At 37.4% G+C, this 20,183-nt stretch overlaps 1 protein-coding gene across 4 annotated transcripts in view; it reads right to left on the bottom strand.

Annotated features, from left to right (window-relative positions):
• Window positions 1-20,183, bottom strand: part of TAFA5 (TAFA chemokine like family member 5) — a 402,257-nt gene that overhangs the window by 75,754 nt on the left and 306,320 nt on the right. The gene's annotated exons all lie outside the window — the stretch shown is intronic.

Raw genomic sequence — 20,183 nt, 5'->3', positions numbered from 1 at the left:
CTGAATGAAGTAAAGGTTGACAAATCATGGAGAAGGAGACAATAAGCAGAGGGAAAAGACAGAAACAAACAGCCTATTACTACAAGGGAAAAGAAGTCTAGTTAGAAAGGTCCCTAACAGAAGGTTGGTGTGATATGTGTTTTGTGTCTCTTCTTAATGCTTGTGTCTCTGGCAAGCCAGTTCTGTAAAATTTCCTCAAGGTCATACACAGCAAGTAGTCTTCAAACAGCAGACCTCTGAGTGCAATAAAGCAAAGGAGCTGTAAGGAGAAATTTTTCTTCAAGGCAGGGAGAAAAGGGGTTTTAATACCTGTAGACTTCTTTCTGGACTATATTACTTCTTTTGAGTTCCCCTTTGTAGCGTTTGGGCTCCTTCTCATAGAATACTAAATGATCTTACTAATATCTAGTATTGCTTCATTCTTTCACTCTCCCCTGCAGACAATATTGTAGAGTGGAGTATTTAGCATATTTTTCATAAAACACATGTAGAGAGATACACTCAGTTGCATGGTACCATATACTCATGCTAAACGAGGTAATGTCCCCCAAATGAACTTGCTCAGACTGTAAGGCTTGCAGTCTGCAGAAAATGGTCCTCAGTTCCTTCAGAGATCATCTCCCCAGTCCTTGGCTGGACTATAAGAAAGCTTCATCACTTCAAGTTGTACATCAGTGTCGTAGGATTCAAGGCCAGAACTTGTTCCACATACAGGGATATGGATTGTGCCTTCCTCTGTGTTGATGTGTGACACCAATACACACAACACAACTTCCATATTCGTAAGCCCAGCAAAAACAGAACTACAGGACAAATACCTAGCAAAATGAGAGTGCAAGAAGCTTATGCTGCACCAAATTATTTTGGGATACAAAGAGACTAAAATCAGGCATTTTTCCCAGTGGCAGCTGCAGCTTTATGCTCACCTGAACGTGTGATTCAGTCTGACTTCTCTCTGGATCTACTTAAGAATACAATTCCCAATGCCACTGGTTCATGGCAAGAAATAGAAGTGCAATTTAAAGTCTTTTAATAAAATCCTTTCCAATATTTTGACACAAAACAGATTGTGTCCTCAGTTCTGGTACAATTGGTGGTAAGCTCTAGCAATATAACAATGCCTGATTTCTTTCAGTGGAAGCTCAATCTGAAATTCATACTAAGATTTTAATTATTAAAAAAAAAAAATTTAGCTCCTAAATGTCTACACAGGAATTTGCACAGTTCATTAGGCAATATAATCAGTGGTGGAATGACTCATAACTAAATTTTTTTTCAACAATTCTACTAGGTTTTTATAGCACATAATACACAGAAATCTGGATTGTGCTTGGGCACTAGAGGTACTGCTCTACTGATAACTGGATCATATCAATTTTTGAGACTAACACCTCCTCTGTAACGGATAATAGACTCATTCTTTCTCAGTGAAGGCATGCATCCAGTTGCAGGCTTATCAGAAAAACCTCAGTAAAATGTTAACACCAAATCTGACATACTTGCATGCATATCTTTCACAATTCACATATTGAAATGGCTATTTCTATCAGTGTTTCAACACTATGAAGGATCACTGAAAGACTCAATAGTCAGCTAAACTCAAAAATATGCACTACACTGTCTTTACTGTATCAGCTAGGAGGTTTTCCTGGAAGTAATCTTATTAAAAAAAAAAAAGGTATCTCTGAATTACTCTTCTTGTTTGCTTGGTTGTTATCAGTATTATCACAAATCCAGGATCTCCTTGCTCTGGGTATTGGCTATATTAGCACAAATTTAAAACAACCAAGAGTATTTTAGAAAACTAAAGTCTAAAACATTTCTGTGCTGTGTATAGACCAGCTCATGCATTTAGTCCTAGAGAATCAGAATTTCTTTTGCAGGGAAAAGCTACTCAGCTCACATAGTTAAAAGCTAATCAGTATCAAAACAGTGCCCCCTCAGCCCCCATGCCCGTTCCCCACCCTGCGACCCTCAGGGATCTCTTTCCCATTACAGGTTTTCATGTTCCTTTAATTCTGTTTCTTCACCCCCTTGCTTTGCTTCAGGAGCCTCACCAACACAGAGCCTCACACACAGTGCAACAAGGGAAGCCCTGTTCCTGTCTGCAGGACTACATCTACTTTTTCATTTTCACTTTTCAGTTTGCACATTATATCAGAGGATGCAAGTGAAGCTCAATGTATCATATAGGAACAGAGCAAAATGTACAACGATTTTATCAGCATAATATCAAAGAATTTTCATCAGTAATTGAAACTGAGTTACACTAGTCAAAGCAAAGGAATATAGTGTATTTCCTGAGGCAGTGTAGTTGCCTTTTTACTGTGTATGTTCACCAGGGGTGTAATTCAACCCTCTGCAGACAAAAGAGCAAAAAGCCTATCAGCTTCTTCAAATCCACTCTGAGCTCCATTATAAAGAATTAAGTGACACTTAAATGATACACAGGCTTTGTGCAGACCTTCTGAAAAGAACTGAATTTCAGCTTAAGAATCTGTGCTGACACTACCTTGCATCTCCTAAGAAGGGCTGAGCCCCTTCACTTAAACTGAAGTTAATAGGAACTGACGTTGCTCAGCACATGGTAGAATTGCTTTCCTGGGTAATGCCATTTGAACTGGAGAACAAATAGACTCTATCCAAGGGTTTTTCATGCAAACAGTTTCAAGGCTTTGGATGCAAGCAGAGGTTGTATCAACATAATGACAAACTACCCACCAATGTGATCTTAACTGTTTTCTAAGACAGAGAAACTTGCAATCGATTTCCAGCTATTAGTAGAAAAAAGTCTCCATTCATGATCAGTATAGTCTAAGACTGCTCATCTAAGTAGAGTTTCAGAACACCATGGATTGTTTTCTGCTAAAGACTGCAACCAGATAAGCTTTGTCACTAAGCCTCTCACCTGGTTTAACATTATATATGTATTTCCTATAGAAAATCAGCTTTTCTATACTTTATTTTCCCACATTCACCCTCTAGTCAGGGATTATCAATCACTGCATCTCTAGTCAATCTTTTAACTGAAAATCATCAACTTTTTGTCATAGCAAAAAACTGACGTAAGTCTTGTTCAGCAACAGTAAATGCAAAAACTTACAGCCATCTAAAATATGGTAGATTAAAACACTCAGATTGTTATAGTTTGTGGTTTCTTTTAACATTGGAGGATGAGTTAGGAAATAAAAGTAAAAATGTATTTTTAATAGAATAAGAATATTAATTGAAACATCATTTGGACAGTGAGACTTATGATTTCAGAATACATTATGTTTCTATGCAAGGAAGGTGGGGTGCAAAGTGAATAAAGTATAATCAAAACCATGGTGTGTGAGCCTAAATAAAGTAAAAATATCTCCACACCAAACAACAAAAAAACCACAATAGACATCTTAGGTGATGTTTATCAGTTAATTCTAGAAGCCTGAAGTAGCAATTAGAAGAGTCATTGTAGTAGGGTGTGATAATAGCTGCAAGTTCCCCACACCCCTTTCTTAACGACTGTACTTGTCACCTATTGTCCTGCCTTCCCTACTCCACATAGTCCTAGCCACGCCCCCAGTTTTCCCTATTGGTTCCTGTACCCTAACCCCACGTGGCCCTGGCCACTCCCTCAGGTTTCCCCTATTGGTTCCTGTACTCCTAACTCCGCCCCTGTACCTCCCCTGTACCCAGAGGTCACTGGGGCTGTGTGCTGTCCCTGCCCCTCTCTGTTTCCCTATAAAACCCCTCACCCTCCGCCATCTTGCTGCCTATGCTCCACTTGTGTCTATGCTCCACATGTGGCTGTGCATGTGAGGCCTTCGCCCTCGAGGCATCTCTGCCTCAGGGAGGTCGTTGGCCTCTGCTGCACCATGCAAATAAACATCTTCCATGGACACAACGCATAGACCCTCCTCGCCTCCTTTATCACCGCCGGTTGTGGAAGCAGACAAACCAGAGCTAGCCTTATGGCTCCCCGGCCGGTGAGAGCGCAGTGTCCAGCCCTGGGACAGAGGGTTTGGAGCACTGAGGCGCTGAACCGGGCTGGGTAGAGAAGCTCTAGGGTAAAGTCTGCTGTAACATCCTCAAAACCACAACAGTAGGGAGCAGACAAAATTTCTCCCAAGCAGAACATACCATTTTGAAACACACTTCTTAAATGTGACCTTAGCTCACCCATACCTCTTACAGAATGATGTTCTTCTTCACATTATTTTTTTCAATAATTTGTAACACTTAATGCAAGCTGTAACATATGCATTGGAGAAAATATTTCCTCTTTGACTTTCATACATTATTTCACTGCTGTTTTCCTTGAACTTTGAAGAAAGCTGATCATCATAGTGGATTTCCATGGTTCAGAAATGCCTTTGGCTTCACCATTTTAGAAGTACATAGACAAACACATTCATCCTAGTATACTTCTCTTGCCCTATTAACACTGAATAGGACCACATCTTTTATAATTATTAACCTCCAAATGATCCCAACTGGTTCCATCATCTCACTCATCTCCCAGCCTCTTTATTCTTTTTATATCATATTTTTCCTTTTTCCTCTTTCTGTTTTTTGAACTCTAATTTTTTTTTTTGCTCAGACCATTTCCCTCCTCTGCCTGATTCAGTATGTATACAGTATCTACCTATTAAAGATCCCCAAACCCGTGGCAGAACTTCCTATGTTTAGCTAGTTTTACCTATGACTGTCAAATGCTGTTCATTGTCCCCATTTTGCATTATCATGAGGTTAATCATCTTGACGAAGGTCACAAAAGAATTTGTTACAGAGCAGGAAACAAAACCTCTGAATTCTTAGTGGTCACCAGACAGGAGACCTTTCTGTGTCCCTTCTTCCTTCAGAGAGAGAGAGTGTACTTTAATATGCATATATAAAAAATTAAACAACAATAAAATTATGCAAAATAAAATGCTTTTAAAAACATATATCAGTTCAATTGCAGCAGCAGAAAAGAGGTCATCAGAAAGACAAACTGAATCACACTACTCTAAGACACTGCAATCATGAACTGTCTTTAGAGCAGCAATTTGACTGTAATAGTGTAAAAGCCCCAAATGTCAATCTATTTTACAAGGAAACATCACAAAGCTTGGATACCTTTTACAGCAGTCATTCTGCTTTCCTTGAAAAAAAATGGAAGCCCTGCTAATTCACAAAGACTTAGATTGTCTCAATTATTTATAGCGCATCTAGACTGAAGACTATTTAGTTCTAAGAACAGCAATATAGCAATGTCTAGACACCCATTTTATCATTTAACTCTTGCTGTCAAGATTGGGAGGGATGTTTGAGCCGAGGTTGAGAAATATATGGGAAAAAGTGATCTCCTGTGGGCTACAGAGAAGCTACAAATTGAGACCAGGTAACTAGATCATGAGTAAAAGATTGAATGACAGGGCTGAGGCTTTTCCTGCAGCTCATCCAATCATAGTTCCACTGAGGGATAAATCTTATTGCAACCCCTGGGTTGAGAAAAAAACTTCAATGTTCACCAGTACCCTGAAAAAGAATGAAAATCTGGCTTAATCAGCAGTGGTGCAGATTGCACTGTGTACAACATGTATTTAGGAGGAGCAGGATAATACCTAGGAAATGATCTCCAAATTATGCAGTCATCTATATTATCCCAAACAAGGACTCCCTAAGGGGCACTACTGCCAGTTACATGAATGGTCCCTAGGAATTTAGCTGAATTAGCTGGCATAAGAAGTTGTTGGATTAAACTGAGTGAATGCAGGAAACTACTTAGTAAACCACCAAGGCAAAAACTACTTAAAAAAACTTTAAAGAAATAAAACCAAAATTAAACTTCTGCAGTTAGCAATGCATTCAGGTATTTGTTCAATTTTATGATGTACTTAATGTTTTGCTGTATCTTCATAAGACTCTGTGAAACAAATATATACTGACAATTTAAAAATAATTACACAAACAAAAGCTGAAGTATAATCCAGATTCTAGGAGCACTCTCATGAAATTCAACAGCTCTTATCTTCTTTCCTGTTTGTGTCTCCAAATAGAAGAATTTCCTCATTATGATGCCCCAAACAACAAATAAATAAACAATGAAAAGAATAGGAGATTAAATGCACAGGAACACGATACCTGATTTTTCATAGTGTAGAAACAGGAATGTATTTTTCTGGCCTTTCTCTTTTTAGTTCTTTGAAAACCTTAATACTATGTGACTCACTGATATAGTGATAGCTACCTTAGATTAGTCTACATCCAGATGTTCAAATATTTGTATGACAGAGGCATTGTCCTAACATGGACAGTGTCCTACAAATCAGCTTCACAGTCAACTCATCTGTTTCCATTTTACTTTTCAAGGGGCAGTTTTCTCCTGTTTATAATTGCTCTCATTTGAGATTGTAATATATATCTGAATTTGTTCACAACCCTTCAGCCTCTCACTGGCAATTACTACAATTGCTTATACAGAAAAGTAATGCAGGAAATATAACACATATTTTCCAACTGCTTACAACACAGTCAAACAGACACAACAAAAAAAATTATTATAATTTACTAAATTTCACAGGGTCACAACAAGCTTTCTGACAGTTACAATAAATTATGAATACAGATAAAATTTACATATTGAATTTCATTTAGGGACAATACAAGTGTTTCCAGTCTCTTCAAAACTGATGGTTTGTATCTAAATATTAAAGTGTCAAAGCTTTGAAAAGGCAAGCTGGCCTACAACTTTGCCCAGGATTTCAGCACTTGTCTGAATATCCACAGATGTACATATCCAGTGATTTTCAACCTATGAATAATCTACTGCTTCATTGTCTGTGTGTAGTTACCATTTGCTGTCTAATAAGAGATGCTAATGGAACACCTACCCCTAGAGAAAGCCTTTGTCAGGACTCAGTGTCTTCTGTTTCTGTCCCCTGCTGTTCTGCTCTGCTGTATTCAATTAGTGTGCTGGAAGCAAAGTAAAAATTACTAAAAATCTGATGAGTGATATGCCAGCAAAGAACCCTTCAGAGATCAGGTTTTCATCACATTTCACTTTGCTGCCAGCACATTGAGAACAGCAAATTTAACTGGAGAGGGACAGCAATTTCGGACCCAAAGAAGAGAATTTGAAGACAAGGGAAAAGAATAGAGATAAGAACAGCTAAAATGGGAAGTAGTGGGAAAACAGATACTAGAAAAAAAATAAGGCAAGAAAGGAAGGAAAAAGAGGACAAATCCCAGCTATATGCAGTAGCTACTGAAGCTAATGGGCAAGGTCAAAAACTTGAGCAACTTGTTTAGTGGAGTCAGTGAGATAATGTAGGTAAGTAAAAGCTAAAGACCAGAACATACTGTTTTTTTTTTTTTCTTTCTCTTAAGTACAACAGTTTCAGTCCTCCTGAAGATTTGAGCAGAAAGCTGAAGTGGAAAACCAGATTTACTATGGTTAAATGTAGAAGATAAAAGAAATGACCAGATATTCACTGCCATCCCTATGTTACGCAGAGAAAGCTGGGCAGCTGTGGAAGAGGGAGAAGGATCCTGAGAAGTCCTAGCTATGAGATGTGAACATATGAAGACAAGAATACACTGAATACACAGTGAAGCAAGAATTTTAAGGAGGAAGACATAGTAATAATTAAACTTGCTCTAGGTTACATGGTAGAGAGTTTTCATTGCCATGAAAAGAAGCTGGGAATAAACGATTATGAGGCTGGAATGGAGGAAGGGTGGCAGGAAGGTTATAAATAAATCCCACAAAAAGCATCTGAACATAGACTGAACCTCAGAGCATAAATACTCATAGATATGGGTGACAAGGAATAACTGGACATTTCACCCTGTCTGCAGCTTCACTTGACTGCATAGGGTCTGATTCTGTGCTCAGAAAACACGAGCTAAAGTGATAGCTAAGGATCAAGGTCCTTCTTGGGACTCTAGCTGTGGAGAGTTCAAGTAGCCAGTCTTACTGGGTACCTTTAATGAACTCTGCACGTGCTTAGTAAGGCAAATATAAAAAGAAAGAAAAAGAAAAAAAGAAAACAAGAAGCACTCTCAATTTGACAACTACTTTTGCATGGACAAAGCAACGAGAATCAGAATGTAAGATTTCATGTGCTTGAGGACAGAAATCTTTTAATCTTTTAATTAGTTTTTAATCTTTTGACAGCTATTTCTGGGAATTTTAGTTAATGTTCTTCCTGTGTATTCAAAGGACAAGCATTTAGCTGAGTGGTTCTGCTGTGGCTCTCACTGCTTTTAGTACTTTCCAAGTCTGGTGTCAGCATGTGTATTGCTGCTGTGACATGGTGGTGACATTTCATTGTGCACTGAAAGAGATAATAATTCAGCTGTTCTCAAGCACAATGGGCTTCCTCTGTCAACAACCAGAGCAATGGGAAACTCAGCCCTCCTTTTGTCACATATGTAGGAACAGAACATGCAAGCAAATTGAGTTGAAGTGAGATGGATTACTAGCATAGAAACAGACTAACCAGCTGCTGCTGTGAGAAAACTGAAAGTATTAGAAATGGGAACTCAGCAATGAAGCTGTACTTATCTCCTACCCAAAGTGATTTCCCCCTATTCCACATGACTAGGTGCTGTGTTACAGTAAACTGCATGCTCTTTGGGGTAAGCCTGTGACTTTTTGCTTTCACCAAATATTAAAAATAAACTACAGTTATAGTGGTGATTTTGATACAAATCAATGCTTCAAGAATGAAGATTAAGAAAAAAAATGAGTGAAACAGGGAAAAACAAAGAAAAAGGGAGCCATCTTTATGGTATCACTTTTCATAGCAAGAATACTGTTAACATAACCACTTGTGATTCTTTTAAAACTTGTGTCAGTGCCCCAGTGCACTTGCCATAGGGAACTGTGATGTTGACCTTCAGAAAGCTTGGAAAGTGGGCTTTTCTTATGAGTTCTGCTTTCACTAGCCAGTATTTGACCAACAGAGGAACAAAAGTGTTAAAATAGAGCAAAGATGTTAGTTTATATAACATGAATTGCATTGGTACACTGTCCATGGGGAAACCCTGTTACAGGTGGATGTGTTCTATCTCCACTGCACAGTCAATCACGTCTTGTCAGACAGCAGTTTGACATTATGGCTATGCAGAATATGATTTTTGACTGACAGATTAGGTCATGTGATTTTTAAAGGTAGCTTTTCATATATACATCAATATTACTGTTCCTTACCCCAAAATTTTATGATCTGACACAATTTTCCTAATTTTATACTTAATTTGGGTAACTTTTTGTCTTATTACTTAGTAAAGCTTTCTCTGTAAGTACATCAGTATTTTGTAAAAATAATAATAATGATAAATTAGTGCCTTATATTGACATAATGTTCGTATTTTTAATTTATTTTTATAATGTACATAAAATTGGGAGACAGATAACTTAAAAAGAGAATGCATCTCCAAAATTCAACCAGTATATGGACATTTTTACCTTGTGTACATAATGCAATGAGAATTGATTTTCAAAGATCCACTACATTCCAGTTCATAAAAATTCCTAAGATGTGTTATGCATTAAATACACTACAGTTCAGAAGCAGCTCTATAACAGAAATAGTCACTGATTAGAAGGAATAGTCTTTCTTGACCCAACAGGCAATATTTTATTTACTGGAACACATCCAGCAAATCTATGAACAGCCACATCTCTCCTTGATACTGCCATTTTTTGCACCATCAGAAAACCTAACTTGAAATTTGCAAAGTTATTTCTGTGAAATCAGACTAGAAGGACTGGCCAGAAGTAGGAAAAGGGGGGAAATGCTGCCTCTCTCCTAGGGCAGGCAATGCATGTGTTCCCATGGCACAGCCACTGAGTTTGGCAGTGGGAGTCCTGTCCCCTGTCAGAAGCTGCACAGTGGAGATTGGTTGGGCCAAAGGACACAGCAATGGCACAGACAACATGCTCTGACTTATTTTTCTAAACTATGAATTCTTAAAATTAGGTACTGTAAGCATTTGTGGTTCTGTGGCAATTGCTCCAATTGCTAAAAATCAGACCATCAGGCACAAAGCAGTTGATCAGGTGAGAACACTGAGAGTTAAGATGACTTTTTTGCATTTTGCTCCTTTACAGGAAACATGACAGAGTCATATATTTTAGGAACAGAAACAATGAGTTTTATGAAGGCCATAAAATTTAATCCAGCAATTTCTATAACAATTTCAACAATTTTTTGTTGAGATAAAACATAAATTTTAGAAAGACATCCAGTACTGATTTGCAGAGAATGCTCACATTTCTGAAAACTCTTAAGCAACTTATACAATTCAATGGCAAAGGCAAAACTTCCCAGTTCTATAGATTTTACTATTATTCCTATAGGACTCAATTAACTCTTATAGGTGTATAGTCATTTTCCTCTACGAAACTCCAAATGATCAAGTGGTCTACTGTTAGCTATAATAAAGCCACATCCTTAACGAAACACTCTGTGTTCCTAAGGGTTAATTTTCTAAATTTTATATCTCCTGCTCATGCTTTGCTTTTTTTTTTTTTTTTTACATTCAAAAGCATCTTCAGGAAAATAAAACAAACTAAACATCAACACTGGACACACATGGGAGTTTAAAACCCCACAAATTTAACTGGAATGGAAGCAAGTTGGAATACTCCATCTGCAGGAATGCAATTGTTTTCTTTCAACAGTAACTGTCTGCAAAAGAGCTTTCTCAAGTGACTCTTACTTTGTAAGAGCAATGGGAAAACCTTATTGGAAACATCTACAGTGTGTAACAACAAAAACAGTACAAGTTCACAGTCCTGACTCAGGCAAAACCTGCAATGGGTTTCTTGAGGGTTCTTCTGAACAAAGCACTGCTTGACTGAGTCTGCAGCTTGGAAATAGCCCCTTGCAGATTAAGAAATAACAACTGCTAGTTCTCTATGCTTCTCTTAAGTACAATACTGAACTATTTAAGCGTTCATTTACACTCAACATTTTAAACATACAAAAAAAACCTCCAAACTTAAAGGTATCTCCTCAGGGAAACTCCACAAATTCTTTACATTTTCACATAGCAAAATGGCCCTTTAAATTATCCCTGAATGCCTAATTATGCTATTAAGCACTTATGTATGTATGTATTTATGCATCTATGGCATTAGGAATAAAAGCTGCTGTTACTAGTTCACTGCAGTGTTTTACTCTGATCAGCAGGATACTCTGTTTAACCACTGTAGTTGTATGGGAATAACAGAATAATTTGTATTAAAGTGTAGAATAATGTGCACACTTTCTCCTGTTGAACTGAAAAAAATACTTTCATAATTTCATATGAGTAGAACCTATTTATGTACTTCAATAATTTATTTATGTTCAAGAATGGAAATATGTATATATTAGTAAATATAAAATTATTCTGATATCTCATTCCATTATCAGCATATTGTGTATCCTAAAATAACCTTCAAATTCCTAAATTTTGTCTCGTCAAGTGAAAAGGTAAATATTTTTAGCTGCATGTTACAAAGATTTCAAAACTCACCAGCTTAGAAATATTCACCAAATATTCAAGATAAAGGAGAATAATTCCATGAAAACAGATACATAGCCTGATAGTATGGAGACTGGCAAATTCTACCATGTGCACTAGCAGGCACTTCTATTATCTGAAAATTAATGCCTCAGGTCATATGGGATAGAGGTATGTACAACACACACAGATACAAATTTGTTAGCTAATTGTTCAGCAGCTTTGTTGTAATATGAATGCTGCCTTTTTTTTTTTTTTAACAACATTGTAGTGGATGCTACAGCTTCAGTGCCCTGTTTATTACATGTATGGTCTTGACTACTTGAATCTGCACAACCCACTCAAAAACAGACTGCAAAATGCCAAGGACTTTCTTTCACTTCCAGTCCTGCTCAAGTTTTCTTTGAGGCAGTGCTCATCTGAATCATTGCCTGTTTCTTGCTTACAAAACATTCATATTCAAAGCACCATTAGCACAATAGCCATTAACAAAGAGCCTTTTATGCCAACGTGCTACAACTTCATCTCACACACCCTTTACAGGAAAAAGGTCTTTTCTCCTTTTTCCAGTATCAGTGAAGCACTCATGCCATGCGAAAAGAATGCTCCCTTTCAGTGCAGAGAGGACATGACTGTGCCTTATGTGAATCTACTCTACGTACAACTGAGGGGAGGACAAGGTGACCTAAAAGATCTTTCTCATTTCTAACCTCTATGAAAGTTCACGGTATCAGGAATTGCATATTAACAACCAGATGCAGGATTTGGTGTGGAAATGGCACAGTGCTTCCACAGGATGGTTTTTCTTAATTTTTATCTGCTGTAAAGGACAGGAAAAACACTTTTAAGATTGTCACAATTATAATCAACGAAAACAAGAAAGGAGGCGATTAGCCTTGAGTCATTCACAGCAGTCATTCTCAAAACTCTGCTAACACTGAGCAGTGAATGAGAAGCAGGAAGAATCTGCAGCTATATCACACTACAAATTGCTGGGCTTTGTTGCCAATACTACATCAAGTTGCCACACTGGCACTAACACAAGCACTGAGGTTTCTCATGAAGTAAGACTGTTTATTTATGGTATGCTGTAGATGCGATGGTCATATTAATTAGAGATGAACAAGAGAAAGTGGAAATGCTTTATACTTCCACCTAATAATAATTATAATTTCTAGGCAATTTCACAAGCCCAAAAATGATTAGCACAGGGTTGGTCAGAAAAACTCAGACTGCAAACACATTTGCAATAATGGCATATAAGCAATATCAAAGCATTTTACAGTAATTGTAAAGATAGATATGAGAATCTAACTGCCCCAAAACATTTTCAATATCAGACAGTAACAATATTTCCAATACCTGAACTACACAGCCCTGTGACATGTTAATAAACTCCATCATTCACTAACAGCTGTAACATTGTCTAGAATGTGTTACCCTGAGTTCCCACTAGCACAACACACACTCGTAAAACAAGAAACAAAAAAGAAACGACCCCTCAAAGGCTCTTGTGTGCCTTTATTTCACACTGAATAAGCAGGCACAGAACAGCCTGCTGCTAAGCTTTTCCTTACCAGTTGGTCAAAACATGGATAGACTCTTGGTTACAGCTCCTAATGTGTTGATCAACTGACCCAGAATAACAAAGGCTAAGGGTAAGCAACACAGAAATTACTATACTGCATCAGACCTGAAGCAGTCTAGTTTAACATCCTGCCTCTGCAAGTAGCCAGAGGGATGTGTGAGAACCCAGCACCAGCCAGCTGCCTCTATTTCTGTATGTTCTAGCAAGAACTCTTCTAAGAAGAAATAACTTAATACACTCAGATTTGTTTCTCAGTTACTGCTTTGCAGGCTGTTGATTGAGGGGTTAAGGGTGGAAATTGTACATCTCAGAGGAACAATTAACTTTGTTCTTGATTACCTGAGGTGTACCGTAAACCATAATACCATAAATTAGCCCAAGGAGAATTTGCCATAATAGATCTAAATCAATAGCATTAAAAATGTTCATACATTTGTGTTTAAAAGTGGCTCTTTTTTTATTTTTTTAAGGATTTTTCATTGCAAATCTGAGGGGAAAAGCCTCTGTAATTTTTTTCCATTATAATACAGAAAGCATTACATATGCATCACACATTAATCACAGAAAAATTAAGGACAGAGAAAAACAAATATGATAAATCACACATCCTTCTGCCTGAGATATAATACAGCATCAGGCCTGTATACCTCATTAACTACTCTGTTTGCCATTAACACTTCACAAAAATGTGTGAACATATAACTGCATCGTGAAGCTGTTAAAAAAGAAAACTATCTTTAATTTTTCCTGCTTCATCTTCCTCTATATATTAGATGAAAATCATCCATACTGTATGCCTTTCCTGGCTTAAAATAGAAAAATTTCCTTTATGATGGAATCTGCAAGCTATTTTATTCACTGTAATACCTACATCACATTATTTGTCCCCTACACTGATATGAAATCTTTCCGAAAAAAACTCGACTTCCTAATACACTGTTCTGTTCCATTCAGCTTCTCACACAGCACTAAACCTTGCTGGACCCAAGAGCCTCTTGGTAGGATATAAGCAATGTGGCTCTCATTTATCATGGGCACTCTCACTGCCCAGGACAAAAAGTGTAGTAAATGTTTTGTCCAACATTTCATTGCTTCTGTTTTTCTTAATGCACATATATATATATATATATATATGTTAGGGAAAGCAAGTCAGTGAAACAAATCCTGCACTTGGAGTAGAAAGTGCTGAATCCTTAGTGCTTATCCTTAGTTCTTAGAAAGATTTATTTCAGTTGAAGTTAGGCCATTTACCACTTTCCTTAGCACAACCACGTGCCAAATGAGGCTGCTGAATGCACTCTCATTCCTGCCCTCTCTTGTCAATAAATACATGTTTAATTATATTAACTTCTAGACACTTCTTCAAACATTTATACTCTCTTCCATAACAGCTCTCAAAATAACTCTCAAGTTAAGAAATCACATTCATATCCTGAAATTCCTAAATATATCCCATGTTTCAGATATCTGAAAGACTATTCTACTTTGCTTCAGGAGAAAGACCATGACTGCTTTCATCAGGCTCTCTGGCACCTACCCTTAATACTGGACAATTTTAAACACAAACCCACATTTATTACAAAGCAAAATGTTAAAATTTGGAACATGAAAAGAAAATATTAAAAAAATTCAAAGCCTTGTACCGGATGTTACTCCAGTATCTTACCCACTTGGGGTGCTAGTGGTCTAGCTTATTATTTAATGAGGAACTTGCTTAAGGAACTCTCTTCATTTACATTTTTCTGATTCTGTAGACTAAAGTCTATAAAAATGGGGAATTGCTTCTCCTTAGCAGAATCCCTGGTAATCACACTCATACCCCATAGTATATTCTTTCACTCTTATTGCTACAGTTTTATATATATATATATATATTTTTTTTTTTTTTGTGCAGTTCATGCATAGATCATGACAAATATTAATGCATGCAAGTACAGGAGCAGTATATTTAACCTAAAGGGTGTGTAGCCTCTACCTTGTCCCAACAGCTTCACAGGGACAATACACATTAAATTCATGACAAGATAGCAGTTCTGGCATTTAGAAATCTCCTAAGCCTGCACTCCTTCATTCACCTTTTGTGAACATGGAGAGCTCTTGCTTTCAGAGCTGTTGCTGAAGCTGGTCTGGATCTGAGAACCTCCTCTGGGTACTCTGACTATGTTGGCTACATCACTCAGTTCCTTTAAGTTACAGTGTAAAATGTAAATATAGTTTGACATTTCTGGTGATGTAGGCACTAGCAAACAATTCTGCTTGTTTGTCTTGCAGTGATGTGTGTTGCCAAAGATACATTGCATAAGAGATTTTTTTCAAATGCTTCAGGATTCACACTTCAGTCAAAAATGGTAAACCTAGCTGTGGCCTTAACTCACACAGTCATCTAATAATTAACCTATATATAAAACTGACTCATTAAAACAGTGGGCCAGGAGTAACCTTGAAGCAGGGTTTTGGAAGATTATTGTTAAAATAATGTAAAGAGAAATGCCTGTACATAGTAGTGGATAAAAATAAACCCTGGTTAAGAAAAATGTCACATTTTTACCAACTCTGATTTGACACCAAAGGTTTAGCAGAAACGCAATTCTCAATGAGTATCCTACAGTAAGAATCACTGAAGTGTAATTTCAAACTTTCTGACAAGAATTTTTAAGATGTCTGCTTTTATACCCCTTGTTGCTTCTTTTAGCAAGTTACTAGATCACAATGCAACTTGAATAGCTATTATGACCAATATAAAGAGTATTTTTGCCTTTTTTTCAAGTCGTATAAACCAGAATAATTCCACTAAACAAAAAAAATCCTTTTACATTAAAACTAAATCCAGAACTGCTTCTGTTTTTTAAGCATTGGGAGTTTTCATTCACTGAGATTTTATGTTTATATATACATGTGAGCATATCTTAGCACTAAAAAAATTGTAGTTACTTTTAGAATTAGAAAATTCAAAATCTGTGTGATTTTGAGAGAAAATACAAGCCCGTATTTCACATCTTAGCTGGAACAGTTGTTCCTAATACAGCAAATAAAAGCAGGAATTAATTTCATGAAAAATTGTAAATTATCTCAATCATTAAAATATGTGAACTTAACAAGGTTAATAAAGAAAAAAGAAAAAAATATATATTTGGAAAAAATAAAAGCAATACAAGTTGAGTAAAAAACTCTTAAACTGGAAGACACAAGAGCTGTTAATTTATTTTATGGATGACAGACTGTAAGACCAGCAAGATTCATTGTAATTCTATATTCTGACCTCCCATACAATGTTACCCAGAGGGATTCTCTGCATTCATCATTGTACTCACCACAGCTAGCAGTAGCTGTCATGGAACTACAGGGCTGTTTTGCAAAACAAACAGAAAATCCTGAATTTAAAATTTTCAAACCACAACTTCAGTGACATATCCCAAAGGACAATGGCAGTTGCTCATATAAAAATCTTGTGCTTGTTTCACATTTTTTAAAGTCAAAGTTACAACATTGGTGCCTTAAACTGTACTCCAGAGTTAGGGGTGGAAGAGGCCTCAGGAGATTTCTAGTTTTCTTAACTCTTAATCAATGTCTTGATTACCACAAAATTCATACGCTAAGGCATGTTACTTTCCCCATCACCAAGGCTGTTCTCTGAACTCTTTTCAATTTCACAATATCTTACTTGAATTGTGAACATAAGAATTTGGCATGCTAATATATTAAAATCTGTCCTATGCCTCAAATGTGTAACAATGGGTTTTACCATATTCACCCAAGCTTTTCCAGACTATTGCCTGTAAGATATTCACCTTTACGAGCATTTTCCATCTTCCAAATCTTTTACTGCTGTGTATGTATGGGATCTGGCTGGGCTGCAGGCAATTTTCTTCATAGCAGCTGGCATGGTACTTTAGACTTGCTATGACAAAAGTCTTGGTAACACACTAGTGATTTAGCTATTCCTGAGAAGTGCTGCACAGCACCAAGGCTTCCTCTGCTTTCCATTCTGCCATCCCACAGAGAGCAGGCTGGGGATGGGCAAGAGGAAGGGGACACCCTTGCAACTCAAGAGTATTCTGTGATTCTGTGACAGCTGATCCAAACTGACCAACTCGGTATTGCATGCCATACAATGTCACTCTCGTCAATAAAAGCAGCCCGTAACTTTTCCAAGTAGACATGCTGGCTGGGCTGCTTGGGGGGAGGTGGTGTGAAACTGCTTTTGCATTGCTCCCTCCCCCTCTTTCCATGACTTTAACTGTCCTTATTTTGACTCTCAGTAGTTTCTTACCTTTTCTCTTTTGCTCTTCTCTCCCCTCTCCTGTACCAGGGACTGGTAGTGGGGCTCAGTAAGCAAGCAGATGGTGGGTGCTTAAGTTACTGGCTGTGACTAACCCAAAACACCCTATTTAAAAAAACCCAGTTCACATGACTACATACACTGTACCATCTGACAATGCCCCTGAAGCTTTCAAGGATAATTCCCAGTCTTGGCCTTTGGAACATTTTGGAAAAAATGATTAAGATAGTCTTTACAGCAATCTCTCGTGAATACTTTCTGGATCGCCCCATGATCAGAAGAGACTTCCTAGAGCTGCTTGAGTTCATGGAGACATAATCCTCCAGTGCAATGCTGCACACAACTATCTTCCCATATCATTCTCTTCCGTCTCGTTATGGCTTCACATATGGCTTATCTTTTCAGGGGCAGGGTGTAGTAAAAATCTTACTTGTAAGAGCCAAACACTGCATGATACTGCACAGGAAAAGCACTTCATGTGCAACCACAATTAGAGCTACAGCTATAAGAAGTGCCCATGATGATCACTAAGAATAGAGCAGCCTCACACTTTCCAGCACTTAGGTTCTACAAATGCTTCGCTTAGCTTCCATAAATGCTAGTCTTGGGCTCTTGCCCTGACATTGTGGGTTGAGAGCTGAAATAGGGGTTTCCCAGGCAACTCAAATCTGTCTAGCAACCACCCATGTAAGCACGCATTACAAGGTCATCACAGTATGTTTGCTATTTCCCATGGCATCATCTTGTTCCTTGGCAGCTACAGAAGACAGATGCACATGGTGCCTGCTCAACCTTGGTTCCTGGTGCCAGCATCCAGAAGCCAGCTGGACCTGCAATCCAGCTTTTGACAGCCAGCAGCACTGCCCAGAGCTGACACAACACCCAGCAGAGAAAAGGGAACAGAAAAGGTCTGTATTTAGTCCATACCTTGGATGCCCTATGGATCCAATGCCTGGTGCTGCCTGGTCCGACCTGTCTGGGTCTGCCAGCAGACACAGGTAGACAACAGCACAAACCAGGTATCCACAGAGGCATGCCAGAGAGATTAATGCATCCAGGGGATCCAGGGGACGGGAAAGTTCTGGAAAGACTGTGCTGAAATGGCAGTAATGGCATTGTGGGATATCTGTCACCCTTAATAGCTTTCCTTTGCAGAGTGCAGTGACTGGGGTCACCTGAAGGGCTTGCAGTGGGAATGTAAATAGCTACTTTAGCACACAGTGCCACCACAGGGGTCACATAAAGTTATCTAACACAGCAGGATGGGTAAAGCCATTAGAACTACTGTAGCCATTGGTGCTTTTTTTACCTCCTTTTAGTTTGTGAATCATTCACAAACATCAGAAGTGACCTTACCTTTGGTTCCAAGTTAAGAACAAAGGATGTTAGGCACTACAGATTAAAAGACCTACTAAAAATACAGCTGTTTGATAAGATCCTCCATTTACATTACTTACTAGGATCTGCTAATTAATCACTTTTTTCACAATTATATGTCAAGATTCTTTTTAATTGTATATTGTTCTTGCTTGCCTCCAATTTTAGTGTCCATAGAGGAAGTGCATAATATTAACACTAGTACCATTATTATATAAAAATGTAATTGATTTTGGAAAAAAAATAAAAAGGAGGGGAGCAGTATACTAGCTGAGAACATGAAATTTAAACTAGCCCAAAAGATCTGCAAATTGAACTCACCTCATTATCTTATTTTTGATACACAGATTGAAGCAAATATGCTCCTCCACATCTTTACACAATAATTTTCATGTTTCTTTCCAGTGCAATGAGTATTTAATAACTTAAAAAAGAATAAAGCATTTCAGAAACACTGTATGAGAGCCCCTCAAAATAAAGACTGAAAAAAATGGTATTTTGACATGTTAGAGAAACAGGAATTGTTTCACCTGTGATTGCCTTTTCACCTACTGGAATTAAATATCTAAATTTCCAATGTTTCTCTCAAACTGCTACTGGATTATCAAGCAAAAATAACCAAATTCAACCTCCACTCCCATGAATCCTTTGGACCTGTCCCTGGTGACTTTCCACACTTCCTAGACTTGCTAAACACCATACTGACCTTCAGAGAAGAGTCTTTACCTGGGTATTCTTTAATCTAAGAAAGAAGGTATTTAGTGCTACTACTACTACTACTATTTATAAATTAAACAAATCTATTGCTGCTGTAACAAAGTATTTAATTGCTATCGTTGTCATCTCACGTTTTCTTTTTAGATAATTCTAGACATAAAAAAGAAGTTTTTGAATGTAAAGGACTGCTATAACTATTAAATACACTGTGAGAGAGACACTGAGTTTATTCAGTAGCTGAGAAAGCATTTGTGGTGAAAGTATAATTTGTTCAAGAAAAAGAACAAACAACAAAACCCAAAGTAAATATTGTTTAATCAGATTAAGTAGCCAAATACGATTGTTTACCTATCCACAAAGGAAAGTATTTTATCCCTCATTCATTGCTTGATACATACAAACAATATAATTCAAAACAACAAACACAAACACATAAAAATGCCTTCCATCTCACTTAGCAGGTGCCTTAAATAGTAGATTCTATAAACAATAGAAAACTTGTCTTACATAGGCTCCAACAGATCAGTCTCTGCATTTTTCTCAAGCAGTCTCTGAAAAAACACCTTTGAGAAAATCTCAGATTACCAAAAGGATTTGATTTTATCACTCTTCAGTATAATTTTACTTTCAAATTAGGGAACACAGTCCTTTTTAAAACTAGTGAAGTAACAATTTAGCTCATCATCTGACATCAAAACAAAGCTCTGGGGAAGTTTATAAGAAAAGACACATAATCTT

The sequence above is a fragment of the Lichenostomus cassidix genome, chromosome 1Aa (genome assembly GCF_008360975.1).
Source record: "Lichenostomus cassidix isolate B80296 chromosome 1Aa, HeHo_3.0, whole genome shotgun sequence".
Classification (NCBI taxonomy): domain Eukaryota; kingdom Metazoa; phylum Chordata; class Aves; order Passeriformes; family Meliphagidae; genus Lichenostomus; species Lichenostomus cassidix.
Note: the sequence above shows the minus strand (reverse complement) of the source record. Positions and strands in the feature narration are given on the sequence as shown.